General features: G+C 37.4%; 1 protein-coding gene across 7 annotated transcripts in view; it reads left to right on the top strand.

The window, feature by feature from the left end:
- The first annotated feature begins 793 nt into the window (after positions 1–793).
- The window catches only part of chd9 (chromodomain helicase DNA binding protein 9), a 98,204-nt gene continuing 84,916 nt past the window's right edge, over positions 794–14,081 (top strand). For 5 of the 7 annotated variants that reach the window (XM_067440134.1, XM_067440128.1, XM_067440113.1 and 2 more), the window contains exon 1: positions 794–920. The gene's annotated coding sequence lies outside the window, so the exon portion shown is untranslated. Of the gene's footprint in view, positions 921–1,152; positions 1,443–1,506; positions 1,523–14,081 lie in introns of those variants that run through there. The other 2 variants (XM_067440103.1, XM_067440110.1) reach the window with 2 other exon arrangements.

Below are 14,081 nucleotides of genomic sequence, written 5' to 3'. Positions count from 1 at the left end.
ATTAACGTTTGTATGCTTTCTTTTTAATTTATAAAAACATCTATTGAATCATACTTGAGACAGTCATATCATAGGAAAATTTTGAGATTTGGCTAAAAAATATAAAGAATCTAAAGACAACGCAGTTTTTATATCAACAGGTCCGGCAAATGTTTAACCACTTACTGCATTTTAAACGATGACAATGCAAATTCTATTCATTTTTTATCCTTGTGTTACTGAAAATATAATTTAATGTCAACGACGAATATGTGTGTATTTTATTTTGGCATGAAAAGTGAACTGTGTTAACTGAAACTCTGCATTTTAATATCATGCTGCGCTTATGAAATAGGCGCTGGGTAAAACCTAAAACGAGTCTTTTTGATTAGACACCATGAGCATTTGACATGCTCCAGTTTGTGCTGTATTTGTCATGTCAGTGTTTACAAGAATCAGTTCCCAAAAGATCCGCCAGAGGTGATCAAATATCAGAGGCACCGACAGCTACTTTTCACCTTCTCTCCTCCCACTGCTTCCACTGCCATAGGCTGATTCTAAATCAATGTAAAACCATCGCTGATTGGCTGACGTTCCGGTACGGCCATCTTGTTTGTTCAACGCTCTAACTTTATATTTTGTGTATAGTGCAATTACGTTATACATAACGAGTAGCATTGTATGGGCATGACGTTGGTCTTTGCTAAAACTTAATCTGAAGACTCAAACGGGCCTTCCAGTTATTCCAAATAAACGAATTCAACGTCAACCAATCACAGAGGACTTAACATATATGCAAATGACCGTTTTATCATCATCCTACGTCAGCAGCGCTGGAGCCGCTGAGGTCGCCCAGCCGCGATATTAACTACGCCAAAACTTCGCTATTTTATTCCTCCGTTAATGATCGCGCTGTCACCGCGGGATTTGGCTTCGTTTGGGTAAGTTCGTTTATTTGTTTCCTCTCCTAGTCTAAACATAATGTAGATGGTTATAGAGTGCGACAGTGCTGAAACTCAGGTGGCTGTCAGTCCTGATGAGAGAGAGAGAGAGAGAGAGAGAGAGAGAGAGAGAGAGAGAGAGAGAGAGAGAGAGAGAGAGAGAGAGAGAGAGAGAGAGAGAGAGAGAGAGACGTTCAGCTGCCTGAAGGGAATCCCAGCCTGGTTGAAACACTCGTAGGCAGCACCTGAACTTAGGTAGACTGTCACGATATGAGCTCCACGTGAAAAGCACGACATGGACAGGCAGCGCCGTGTTTTCAGCAAACGGTGGTTCTGAACTAACAGCGACCGAGTCCACTCCAGAAAGTATACCAGATTGCTGTCCCCGGACGACCGTAACAGGGAAATAACAGTTTGAATGTCAAGGATTATCATGTTCTTTCGCTCTCTTGACAAACATGAAGAGGACACACGTTTAAAGTTGGAAATGCTCCTTTGGCGAGGCTGAAACGCGCTTTCCAGGTGATGTTCTGTATGGTAGCCTACACAGATTTCATCTGTAATGGAGTGTAGTTTCCTACAGCTAATCTGCGAAGATAGAGGTAGGATAACAGGCTCGACCATTAGAAGATAATATTAAGTGATATTAAGAGGCTGCTGACCTACACACAAAGTACTGCATTGTGGGATTCTTCAATTAGTCACTTTTGACTGCTTTGTGAAACATATTCAAAATATATTTGATTCATAATTTTTACTGGAGTAAAGATTTTATCATGGCGGGTGATTTGTATGGGGATTTTTGTATATGATGGGAATGTCAACAGTTGCTAACAGCAAATTGTGATAGATGGATGGTTAATTTTGAACTTCTAAAAATAAATAGTTTGTTTATGAATTCAAAATCTCAAACACTGACTGACTTGGTAAAGGCATCTAATTGACTCGGATCAGGATGCAGCCTCAATGCTCTTAACTGGAGTTATAAATAATAAAAGCTTTTTGTAAAAACAAAACAAAAATGTACACAAGTAGCTTTGTTTTTAGAAACCAGCATTAAAGTCATATGTCATGTCACATAAAGTCAAAATCATGTTTTTTGATACACAGAACTTCCTCCAATGAAGAATGAATGTGTATGAATATGGTACCATATGGGTACATATATAATTGTACTAAATGGTTCCATATTCATGCACGTCATGTACAGAAAACCTGGTAGTACCATACCTTGCACTTTTTGTGTCCTCCAGAGCTCATTTAGATTTATTCTTCTCTCCAACAGCGTGTTTGTTTCTGCCACATGCTTTTCTAAAAAACTTAGATCTCTAACTTAGTTAGCAATCAAAGTCTGCAAATATTTATTATTAGTTTCAGCTCTATTACACACAAGTCTGTTGATTGTGTGCAGTTTAGGACTGACCATAGATTCCAAGTATAGTCCTCACTTGCACAGGTTGCAGGTTAGTAAAGAGTTAGTGAAATCGAAACAGAGATGATGCTGGGACTGTGGGCCTGATTCCACAGCTATGGGTAAGTTACAACTTAGTCTAGTTTTGTCGTAATGGGGCATTAAGTGACAACTTGTGCACTACTAAATATTTTTGAGTTGCACCAATAAACTTAGTTGGAGTTTAACTACTCTACATATATGAACTACAGAAGCTTTTGGTCAGTTGGTATAAAATAGCAGACTGACTAAATTGCATCAATAAACATTTACACTTGCTTACATTTTAAAAGAGCTAACAAGATGTTTTAGTAGATCTAAACTGTCGTAAACAGCTCACCTCGGTGTGCAGTTGTCCGAGCTGTACATGTCGAATGAAATTAGTCATAATTAATACGTATTATTCCTTATATTGTTTTGTTTTTTATCAGCATTTATTTATTTAGTGATCCTTAATTTATACAGTTTCTGAATGTTATTTGCATATAAAATACCTAGGCCTATTATGTTATTCATTATTAGTATCATAATTATTGGAAACTTATTTTTACCATTAGTTACGTGTGGCAAAACAGGTTAGAATGAAGGATAAACAGAAATTCACACATTTAAACAACATCTGCTGCTCACATATTTAAAGGCTGCTATTTGATCATTGAGGGTAAATGTCATATTATGCACGGAGAGAACGACAAATGGTGCAACCAGTAAAGGACAGAGTTAGTTACAAACTAGCTAGTAATTACTAAACTTCTTTTGTGTGGACTTTCGCTCCACTCTAAGTAAGAGTTTACGAATAGTTGGTGCAACCCATACCCTGGTGTACCATTGGCGTGTTTTTAAGTTAATGCTTTTTTACGCAGCATTTCAAATGCATTGCCTGTGATGGCTGTCTACAGTTGTAAATGTAAAAAAAAAAAAAAAAAAAAACCAGATGGACACAAGAAAGCACCCTGTGTGAATGACCTTTGGAAAAGCCAATTTGTAAAAAAAAGTATCTGTGTATAAATGCACACATAAAAGGAAACATTAAACTCTGAATTATATATGGATGGGGTGATTTTTGTAGTGCAGGGCAAGGGGGGATTCACAGTAAATAGATAGAGATGAACTTCAACTCCAAAAACAATGAATACCCTTGACACCCATCTCTATCTGAAGTACTGTTTAACTTATATCAGGAAGCAAAATGGCGTTTAGTGATGAGTCAATGGAAGCTCCAGCAGGGACAGGATAATTTGAGCCCACATACATTTTCCTCTGCTTGAAAAATCATCTCTGAGCATCATGAGTCATGATGAGATAGAAGATAACTGAACTACTTTTCCATTATATCTAGAGAAAATCTTGTTCAGCCAGCTTTACATTACATTAATTGATTAATTTTGTCAACTATGAGCTGAAAACGGTACATTGTCAGTATTGGCTTGGTACAAAATGTGTACTTAATATCTTTTCTGCATCAGAAAAAGTAACTTTTATGATCGGATTATGCCCAGTGCCGTGTTGTGCACTAGCAACAGTTGTTTCTTTCTGTTTCTCTATTAAAGGAGTGGCTTTTTTGCCATTCCACAATTGAAGCAGGTTCATTATTTGTCCACTCTTATATAAGATTACACTGGTCCTTATTTTTGTTTAGAATTATGCTAAGAATAGAGAAGGTTTGCTGAAAAAAAAAAAAAAGATTATACTGATCCTGAATCGCATCTGCAAGACCTGAAGCCTTATTCTCTACCTGAAGTTTTTAACTTTCTTATTTCACTCGGGATGCACAATATCTGCATCAGTTATCAGGCAATATTTTTTTGCATTCACACACTGTAAAAAATTTGTGGTGGTTTTTGTTGGGTTAACTTAAAAAAGTAAGTAACCTGGTTGCCTTAAAATTTTGAGTTTATTGAAATGAAAAATTTGAGTTGATACAATGAAGGAGATTAGTTTAATAAATAGAAACTCAAAATATTTTTGTATCTGAACCACATAAAAAATGTGATAAATCATGAAAATAACACTATTTGGCATGTGTCACTGCGTCATCAGAAATAACACACACATAATTACCCAATTTGATTACAAAATCTTTTAATAAAGGTTGTCGAATCTCAAAAAATGTTCATTGTATTAACTCAACATTTTAATTTCAATGAACTCAAAATTTTAAGGCAACCAGGTAACTTTTTTTCTAAATAATTTTTTACAGTGCAGACATTCTGCCGTGTTCTAGTTATATAAATCTTCGTTTTTTTAGGTTTCATTTTTAGAAATGTAATAAACATTTATAAATAAATAAAAACAAGTTAACACTGTGGCAAATGGTGTTCCTAATACATGAAGTGATGGTAAATTTAACATCTTTTTCTATTCTGACAGCCATAATCAATCGTGGAATATTTTTTCCTCTTTTGGAAAGCTTGGAAATGCTTTCATGGATTTTTTTCTTTTGCAATTGGAGCAACTGGGAAAGCAGAAGTCGTAATTGCTGTTGTCTCCCATTTACCACTATAGAAGTTCACCCAACAAGTTTCTAAGAACCCCAGAAATATGAAAAGGGTCCATATTGTTCATGTGCATTTATCCTGTTTTTCACCTTTGCTGTGATCAAACATGCGCTTAAAATTCAAAAACACTATTATTAGTGTAATCTTTAGCCAATTTCATAATAAATATCCCCGAAATGTTATGCCATACATTAAAATGATGTGCTTTAAATTAACTAGTAGAATTTAAAACAATTTTAGTTTTTAGTGTATTATTTTTCATTTGGACAAAACAGTGCAGAATTTTTATTTGGCAGTTTTTTGTTTGTCAGCCATAACAAGCCATTTATCAGCTTTAAAGAAAGACAAACTGTTCCTACAGGAATCAGTCCCTCACCATGGTGCAAGAAAGTACAGAAAAAGAAATGGTTGTAGCTTCATCCTGTTGTTCCACTTTTGATATGGAAGTCGTTAAAACTTCACTCGCCACCTGTCATGTTGGTTAAAGCATGGCTGTGCTGTGGGAAAATGAATCACTAAAAAAAGAGGTTACTTGATAGGGGTGGTCCAGGATCAACTTCGCTCATCCAGAAAAAAAAACCCTGACCATAGACAAATACAGCTCTGAAACTGGTCTCAGGTCTCTGGCACCAGGCAACCTCTATAGTACCTTCTTTATAGATGAGTCACAATCCAGCATATATGACTTGGCTTCTGTCACAGGGCAATTTCACAACGGAAATGGGTTAACTTGTGCAGTCCAAGACCAGCAGCGCTGACACTCAGCCATGCCTCATCTTGTTGAAGTCACGCTCTCTCACTGACAGTACAAAAGCCAGTGGATTACATTTGTTAAACGCATTGCATCACATCACTGACTCATGCTAGTGACTTTTTCATGAGCCAGGGCTTTTAGGCATATTCCAGAAATGTAAACTGAATGGGACATTGTAGGTTATTCTATGAAAGAGACTTCTCTCTAAGATCTAATCTTTGAAGAGTGTGTGTTGGGGGGAGGGGGGATCACAGTGTTTTTCAGTTGTAGGAAGTTGCACGTGTTTTTGCTTGTACAGATAGTGCAGGGCTAATGGCCTGAGACGGCAGGGCTCTTATCAGCGTGTCTTTCAGCTGTGGACTGATGCAGTTTCTGGAAGACATCTCTGGCTTTTCTTCTCACAAGAAATGTTTCTGGCCTGATGGCTTATTCTACGAAGCCAGTTGATAGAAATCAATCCTCACAGCCAAAGAGGCTGATCAAAACTGGGAAGCTATCTGTACTTGGAAGCTTGGCAATGAGTGTTTATATGTTTCATAAACAATGTTTCATAAGAACCACTGGTAAGCCATTGCTACTGCAGATGCATTAATGCCTATTAAAAAAATCGCAAAAGATAATGTCCACCTGGGCGCTTAACAGTTCATCTGGTATACCGGTTTAAATTTTGCGTACGGTATGCATTTTTCGAATACCACCACACCGGTGCGTAACTGTCTGAAACAATTTCTGCATCTATTCATAGCCTTAAAGGGGTACTTCAGCGCTGGGAAGATGAATCTGTATTTGAACTGGGTCATCAATGTAGTAGAAATGTGAAATTATTTTTGAATTTGGTGCCTTCTAGACTGAGAAAAGACAGAAAATGTATTTTTGTCTCATGGGGATGAAAGACTACAATTCCCAGAATGCTTCGCTGCCCTGTGCCATTCCCCATCACCACCAACTTGATTACAGTGACTGAGTTAGAGAAGACACTACAATTAAAAACTGAACGTGTCTGTTCAATATAAGGAGTGAGTCACCGCGCGAGTATCACAGCACTGAGCACTAACTGCAGGAGTGATGAGAGCTGAGGTAATCGCGACTACACTCGCGGCATACATTCACAACGCGAGTTCAGTCTGGCGCGTTTCAATTCATGCCTTTACAAGCTTAACTTTCATAGAAATTAATTTGAGAAGTTAAAAGACTTACATTGCACACCATAGCTCCGTTTAAATGAGTGCCTGCCAGCTGAGCTCTCCCTGCAAGCTGAGTGTTATCTCCCATCCCCCACGCGCGAGTTCAAAACATGCGGAAATGGCTCCCTCTGCTGGCTGTAGTCTTTAGCCTTTGGGCAACCATTCCTCCTATGATGCAAAAATCATCAATTTGCATCATAGGAGGAATTTTTCTAGAAATAAAATGCATAAATCTCTTGTCTCAGGGAGATATGAGGGGGGAAAGCACAATAATTTGAATATACTCCAGGGTTTCTACTGATACAAAGCCATATGCTAATCACTGAAGTAACCCTTTAAAGAGCGCTGTGTAGTGTGTATTGAGAGGGGACCTCTGTTAACAGCATACCCTTCTTCAACCCTCTAAACACACCTTGGCAATAGAATCACCATTGGCTAGTGCATTTTTTTGTTTACTCGTCATCAGCTTAACTTTGCAAAATGGCACAGCTTTTTACATATCTAAACGTACACTCTTAATATCATTCAATCAAGCATAATATTATGATGATCAAGCATTATTTAATGAAAGAACTTTAGTAATACAACTAAATTAATTACTACTTGGTAACCTACTAGAGATGCACAGATAGGATTTTTTTGGGGCCAATACCGATTTTAAAGGGTACTTCAACGCTTTTTCATATTAAAACTAGGGCCGGGACTCGATTAAAAAAATTAATCTAATTAATTAGAGGCTTTGTAATTAATTAATCGAAATTAATCGCATTTTAATCGCATATAAATATTTTACCTGAGAACAATGAGAAGTAATTTTTCACATGTATTTTTAGTATACCATTGAATAATGACTGAATACATAAGCTTAATCAACAAAATATTGTTTATTTATTTCAGTCCAGCAGACCAGTGCAATGTTTGCCATTAAGTGTAGCAAAAGCATATTTGTGATATTTGAGGCTCGATGTGCTGCGGTGATACGCTAATTCCTTGTTGTATAGCAGGGGTGTCCAATCCTGCTCCTGGAGGGCCACTGTTCTGCTGAGTTTAGCTCTAACCCCAATTAAACACACCTGTACCAGCTCATTAAGGTCTTATTAGGCATACTAGAAACTTTAGCAGTGTATTGAGGCAAGCTGGAGCTAAACTCTGCAGGACGTCAGTGGCCCTCCAGGACCGACTTTGGATACCCCTGTTGTATAGCTTGCACACAACCATGCTCTTGTCGACGCTTCCATCATTTCGTTTTTTAAAACTAAATTTCCCATCCACGGGGCCAAGCAAAACGGTCTCATCAGCTTCTTCGTTCATGTTCACTATGGTTTGTTGTTTTCATGGTTGTTGTCGTGACTCATGAGCGCTAGTTGGTGTTCCAGTATAATCGGTCCGTCAAAACTCATTCATTGAAAAACGTTCCGCGGGGCAAAAATAAGTGCGATTAATTTTTTTTTTTTTTTTTTTGCGTAATTAATTAACGCGTTAAAGTCCCGTAGTTAATTAATCTTAATTAACGCGTTAAAGTCCCGGCCCTAATTAAAACTACACATTTTCCCCCATCTAGCGGTGTAAAGGTATATGACAATCCAGTGAATATTAGTTTCTGTTCCTCTCAATTCCGATTTCGTTTTAACTCCTACGGTGGCCATTTTAGTCCAAGATTAACATGGCTTCCAGTTCGACTGCCATCGAGTGTTAAAACGCGAAAAGCGAAGCTTGAATTTACATATATTTTTAACTGTATAAAGTGAAGAATATGCAGACGTAGCTAAATTCTACTGTAGGCTACAACATTAATCCTGTCACAATTACTTTGTTAGACTGTTATTTTGACGGGCTGCCATGAAGACCTTGAAGTTTTGTCGAATGAAACAGTAAAATGCTCATGAACTGACTGGAGATGTATTCATGTCCTCATATTGAGGTGGCAGAGGCTGAAAAATACCGCAAGTTTCAGTGTGTGTGTGTGTGTGTGTCTATTTGGTAAATGTAACCACGCATCTGTACCATTAGAGACACACAAAAACATGCAGGATTCATATTTAAATAGTCTATTTTTGGCTTAATATTCAGACACTAACTATATATCGCGATTTGATTTAAGTGTACTGTACTGACCTTCGTTTTATTTATTCATAAAAACTTTGACAAATCCAATGGCGTTTGCAGTAAATTCAGTTTTTATGACTGAATTCCGTCTGCATTGTCCGCATCGCAGAAATAAATCCTTATGAAAGTTACAAAAAGTTATTTTAGTAAAAAAGTTTTGGTCTTTTGTTGTTTAACATTAAAATGCAAAACAGCAGCACAGCAGGAATATAACCTTATAATCTTGGATTATGCAGCAGACATTATACAGGTCAGTGCCTTCATGCAGGTCATTAATAAACCATCAGTTTGTTATATCTGTTGTTTTTATGCTTTAGCTGATATGCTGATGGTTGTAAATTGATCTAAAAACGCCCAATAAAAAACGGTGGCTGACACATCAGTGCATCCCTACTACTAGGTGGTAGTTTACTTGGTGAATACATATTTGTCAATTTAATTGGATTTAGGACTAGTAGTGGTGCTTAATATATTTTTGGTCATTTAGTGTTTCTGTAAAAAAATAGATACTAGTAATGGATAACAGTATTATTAAAGATAATGATACTACTAATTCTACTACTAATAAAAATTTACAATGCACTAAGGATTGATGAGCTGCTGGGTTCATGAATATTAATCACGTTGTTAGCGTTCGCTTGAACTGATTTGCTCGAACTGATTTGCCGAAAAATCAAGACGGACAAGATTGACGCTAACAATGTGTTAGTTGAGTTCCGCCCACTACTGGAGAAACCTGCATATCTTCTGCTTGTTCTTAAAAGCTGAATATTTCCAAAAAAACTCAGATATTTTGACAAGAAAATACAAGAAAAAATATTGTATAGATGCAGTGTGTTGATTCTGCGTTGTATGGAAGACAATCGCGCACTCTATCTCTTTGCTTGTGTGTGAAACACAGCGCTCGGAGCAAAGCGTCAGCGAGTCATGCACCTTTACACTTGAGTTTACGGTACGTCAAATACAGGGACACTGCGCATCCATTTAGCTGAATTAGGCCATCCTTAAAAATATTCTTGTTTGCCGTAACCCGACCGACCCTGTCAATTTAGGGCCGACTCAATTTTTTATTTTTTTTCCCTTTTAGTCCGACCGACTTGCCGGTTGTAAATTGGCTTTAAGACCGACCAATTTCTTTTTTTACTTTTCAAACAATCTAATACAACAGTAATAAAATAATATGAATTATATTTTAGTAAGTATTATAAATGTATAAATTGCCTGGGCCATACAAACGAAGGCTACGTTCTTTCGTTTATAGAAAAACCCGTGACGTCATCTATGTTTACACTATGGTTAACGGATGTCACACTATGGCCTGCACGTGCGTTCGTTTCGGCTCGGCTCGGCTCATACTCTCATTCACTGTTACGTTAGACTGTTAAAGCCCTGTCGGAGATTTCGCCGCATTGTGTGACAGGAGTCAGGACCATGGACACGTTACACACACCAGGCAAGTGCACTGCAGAGGGGAGGGCTTAGTTTGAGCCCCTGCCCTTTTTGAAAATGAATCAAAAGTGCCCCTCTCAACATTTATCATTACTATATTGTGGCGAATAAAACAGATTTTGAATTATAATTAATATAACAACGTGTACAAAACAGTAACAAATGGCGGAAAAGCCGTTTATCTTGTCTCTGTCAGTATGAAATGTCGTTGTCATAACGCGTTGCTATGGGTAGCGTGTGTTCTGCTTCTGCTCGACCCCAGCGCGTGGTGGGAGCGGCGGCACTGGTTGTAACTTGAAAAATAATGCTTTATGTATGGTTCTGTCGATGGATACACGTGCACTACAACAGCGATAATAAAAGAAAACGTGGGCAAAACGGTCTATCTTTGTAAACTGTGTTCAATGCATGCGAGTGCTGCCGTATGACCAGTCATTTCGCCATCATCACTCAGTATATTCGCCAGAAGACGCGAATGAGAACCCTCTGCAGTGAGAAGATCTGTCTCTGTGCGCAGCGCGCGCACGTCTCACAGCGCGCAAATATTGAGTTCTTTCAAGTCTTGCGTTTGAACGGATAAACTCACACAAAAAGTATGTCAACATGTCGATCTTGATGAGTATCTATCAGACAGTCTGTATATCCCTTAAGAGAACTTTATACAGTTGAGAATGACGATGCATATCTCTGTATTAGGTCTTAAAGGGGCAGTAGCCTTTACTGCTGTCTGTCAAACAAAAGATAAGGACTCACTCACTGCTCTTGATTGAATAGCTGGTTATAGCTACTTAATTAATTGAATTCATAAAAACAACTTTTTGCTTTTTAATATTCAAATGCACTAGTCTATATCACCAGATGCGTTGGTCTGGCAAGAAGTGCAAGCCACTTCAGAGACAGATAGTTGCGTGTTCTGAGTTAACACAATCGAGCGTAAAAATAAGAAACATATCACGGGAAAATACTAAACGGGAAGACAGCGGGAAAAGAGCTAAAATGCGTGAGAAACCCGGAAAAAAAGGGAGGGTTGACAGCTTTGAGTCAATGACAGCTAGCTGGTGGTTGGACACTTTTCTTAAAGAATGCACCTGAAATTTATGCAATAAACATGTTTTTGACAAATATTTCAATTTGTTTGTGGTCTATATAGCCTGCAATTAGCCTACACGCCCGAAGGCACGGCTTGAAGACCCAGTCAGTGATGTCACGATATGCCAATTTGTTTAAATTCATACCTACGTAATCACCATCACCAAAAATGTACTTTTTTTTTTGTATTAAAATTTGGAAAAAAAAAATATAGACCTACCTACCGACCCTTTTTTAAAAAAAAATTACTGTTACTGCAAACCAAAATATTTTTAAGGATGGCCTTAATATAGTACAGAATCAGATCTCTTGACAGAAAGCACTCAGTCAGTGTTCAGTAAGTGAAAATATAGCTATGCTAAACTTGTACCTAGCATCTAACACACACACTGGCGAGTAAAATGAAAGAATTTATTAGCCAAGGGTGAATTATAGATGTTACTTAGTCACCTAGAGTGATGATTTAGTCACATATGGTAGTGATTTACTCGCATTGTATATAATAATTATGGGGACATACTAAATTGAGATTAATGTTTTAAATCTTATCCGTTTATAAATCCATTTTGTACAGCCTACAAAACAATTGTCCAGCCAGACAAGATGATTGCAACAATATTATAGTAGTATTATTAGTAATGTCCACTGATTTCATATATAATACAAACGGAGAAACAAGACTGTAAGTTGCATTTGAATGAAATGAGAGAGCATGTCCATTGTAATACATGGATGTGTGCTGTTACAATGTGTTGCTATTGATGACAGTTATTATAAGGAAGGAAATGTCACAATAGAATTCTCAATTGAGATTATTTTGTTGATTTTCAAATATAAAACTTGTTGAAATGTTTTCAGTGTGTGCATCAGTTCTTTTTGAATACTTTCATCTCATTTTAACAAAACTAGAATAAAATTAATAATCATGATAATATTGGTCACTATAATTGTGATGTGAATTGTTCATACCGTCCCATCCCTACTGTGCATGCACACTAGCTTTGTTCAGGTTAAAAAAAAATAAAAAATTGTCATGAGTCGAATATTTTGAGCATTTAGAAGAAAAATGTATGAGACCGTTGTCAGATTTCATTGGTGATTTATGAAATGTAATCATTAGCTTGCTGAATAGTTTTGTAGAATTTGATGTTTCCCCATTCAAAGAGATAGGAGCTGCACTTGAATCCCCGAGAGGCGTTTCAAATATGTCTGCCGAGTGAAATTACTTGGACTTTAACTTTACCCTACTTAGGCTATGTTGCAGCTAGGCTTGCTACGATAGTCGGGTGTTGCCGGTGTTTAGACTCAATATCGATCACATCACACGAACACTGTGGCACCGCCCCCACCGTCAGAGAACAGACAGTACAAATAAAAAACTGAACGTGTCTGCTTACTAAAGCATGATCTGAACGAGAGTCGCATTAAAAAAACGCAGCAGGAGTCAGATCTCATTCATCACGAGTAAGGAGAGCTGACAGACAACAGAATCGCGAAGATTTGGTTTCAAAACTTTATGTAAACGCGCCTATTTAAGTGAGTTTGTTATTGCACTCTTTTGTTGTTGTGTTTTTCATTAAAGGTGCCCTAGAATGAGTTGAAACAATATGTTAAATTGCTCTCTGAAATCTGCATGTGGCTTATTTAAGGCCAAAAATTGTCCAGATACAGTTTTACAGGTGCATTTACAACCCTATACATTTTCCTTGGGAAGTAATGCTCTGTTTTTGCCTTAATTGGAAGAGTCATGAATATTAATGTTGAGCTCTGCTCTGATTGGCTTTTGCAGTTCATTCTGGTGAGTCCTGACCTTTCTGACAGAACACAGACCGACTGAATGTCACTTTAAGCAGAACATCTCAAATGGAGATTGCTAAAATGCAGCTTACTTTATTGGTGTTTTCAGATCATCCACGCATGAGAGAGAGCTTGCGTGCAGATGGTTGCCAGATTTTACGTTTAGGTAAAACACTGGATAGTATGTGTGTTCTTTTCACAGAAAAGCTTTGATTGGGGATTTAAATTACAGAAATCTGGCAACCGCAAGCACGAACGCTCTTCTTTCCTTTCGACAAAACCAAAACCAGTATACTATGCGGCGTTTTGGTTATACATGGTACTTGGAGTTTCCTATTGTTACTGTACTCATTTTTTTTTTTTTTTTTTAGCAAAGCAGTTTTAAGCATTGTTAACTGTTACAACCAAGATTATCTGTCTGACTTATACCCGATTCGGCAAAAACTGCAGTATCAGAGCCATTACTGATACTGAATCAGTGCATCCATATTTGCAATGATAATTGTAAATTACCACTGATTCTTTGCATTTTGGTTCTAAGCATATTGTTAATTTAAAGCTCCAGTAGATTTAAATTGAATTGTGTAATAAACACTTTTTACAATTATGTAATCAAGGCAACATCCTTATACTCCAGTCCAGACTTCAAAAAATGTTAAGAAACAGGTTGATTTATGTACATTTTGCAGAAGCTCGCCTCACTTATATTCTGATATCATATCAGTTTCACCCAGATGGCTTGACGTGACAGTAAGCCTTAATTACAATGTTCCTGCCCAAATGCTTCCTGGTTTGAGACAGGTGTACTACTTGCAAAACAGTTCACTAAAGCCA

The sequence above is a fragment of the Pseudorasbora parva genome, chromosome 1 (genome assembly GCF_024679245.1).
Source record: "Pseudorasbora parva isolate DD20220531a chromosome 1, ASM2467924v1, whole genome shotgun sequence".
Taxonomy (NCBI): Eukaryota; Metazoa; Chordata; class Actinopteri; order Cypriniformes; family Gobionidae; genus Pseudorasbora; species Pseudorasbora parva.
The sequence above is the reverse complement of the archived record's forward strand: the minus strand, read 5'-3'. Positions and strand labels throughout refer to the sequence as shown.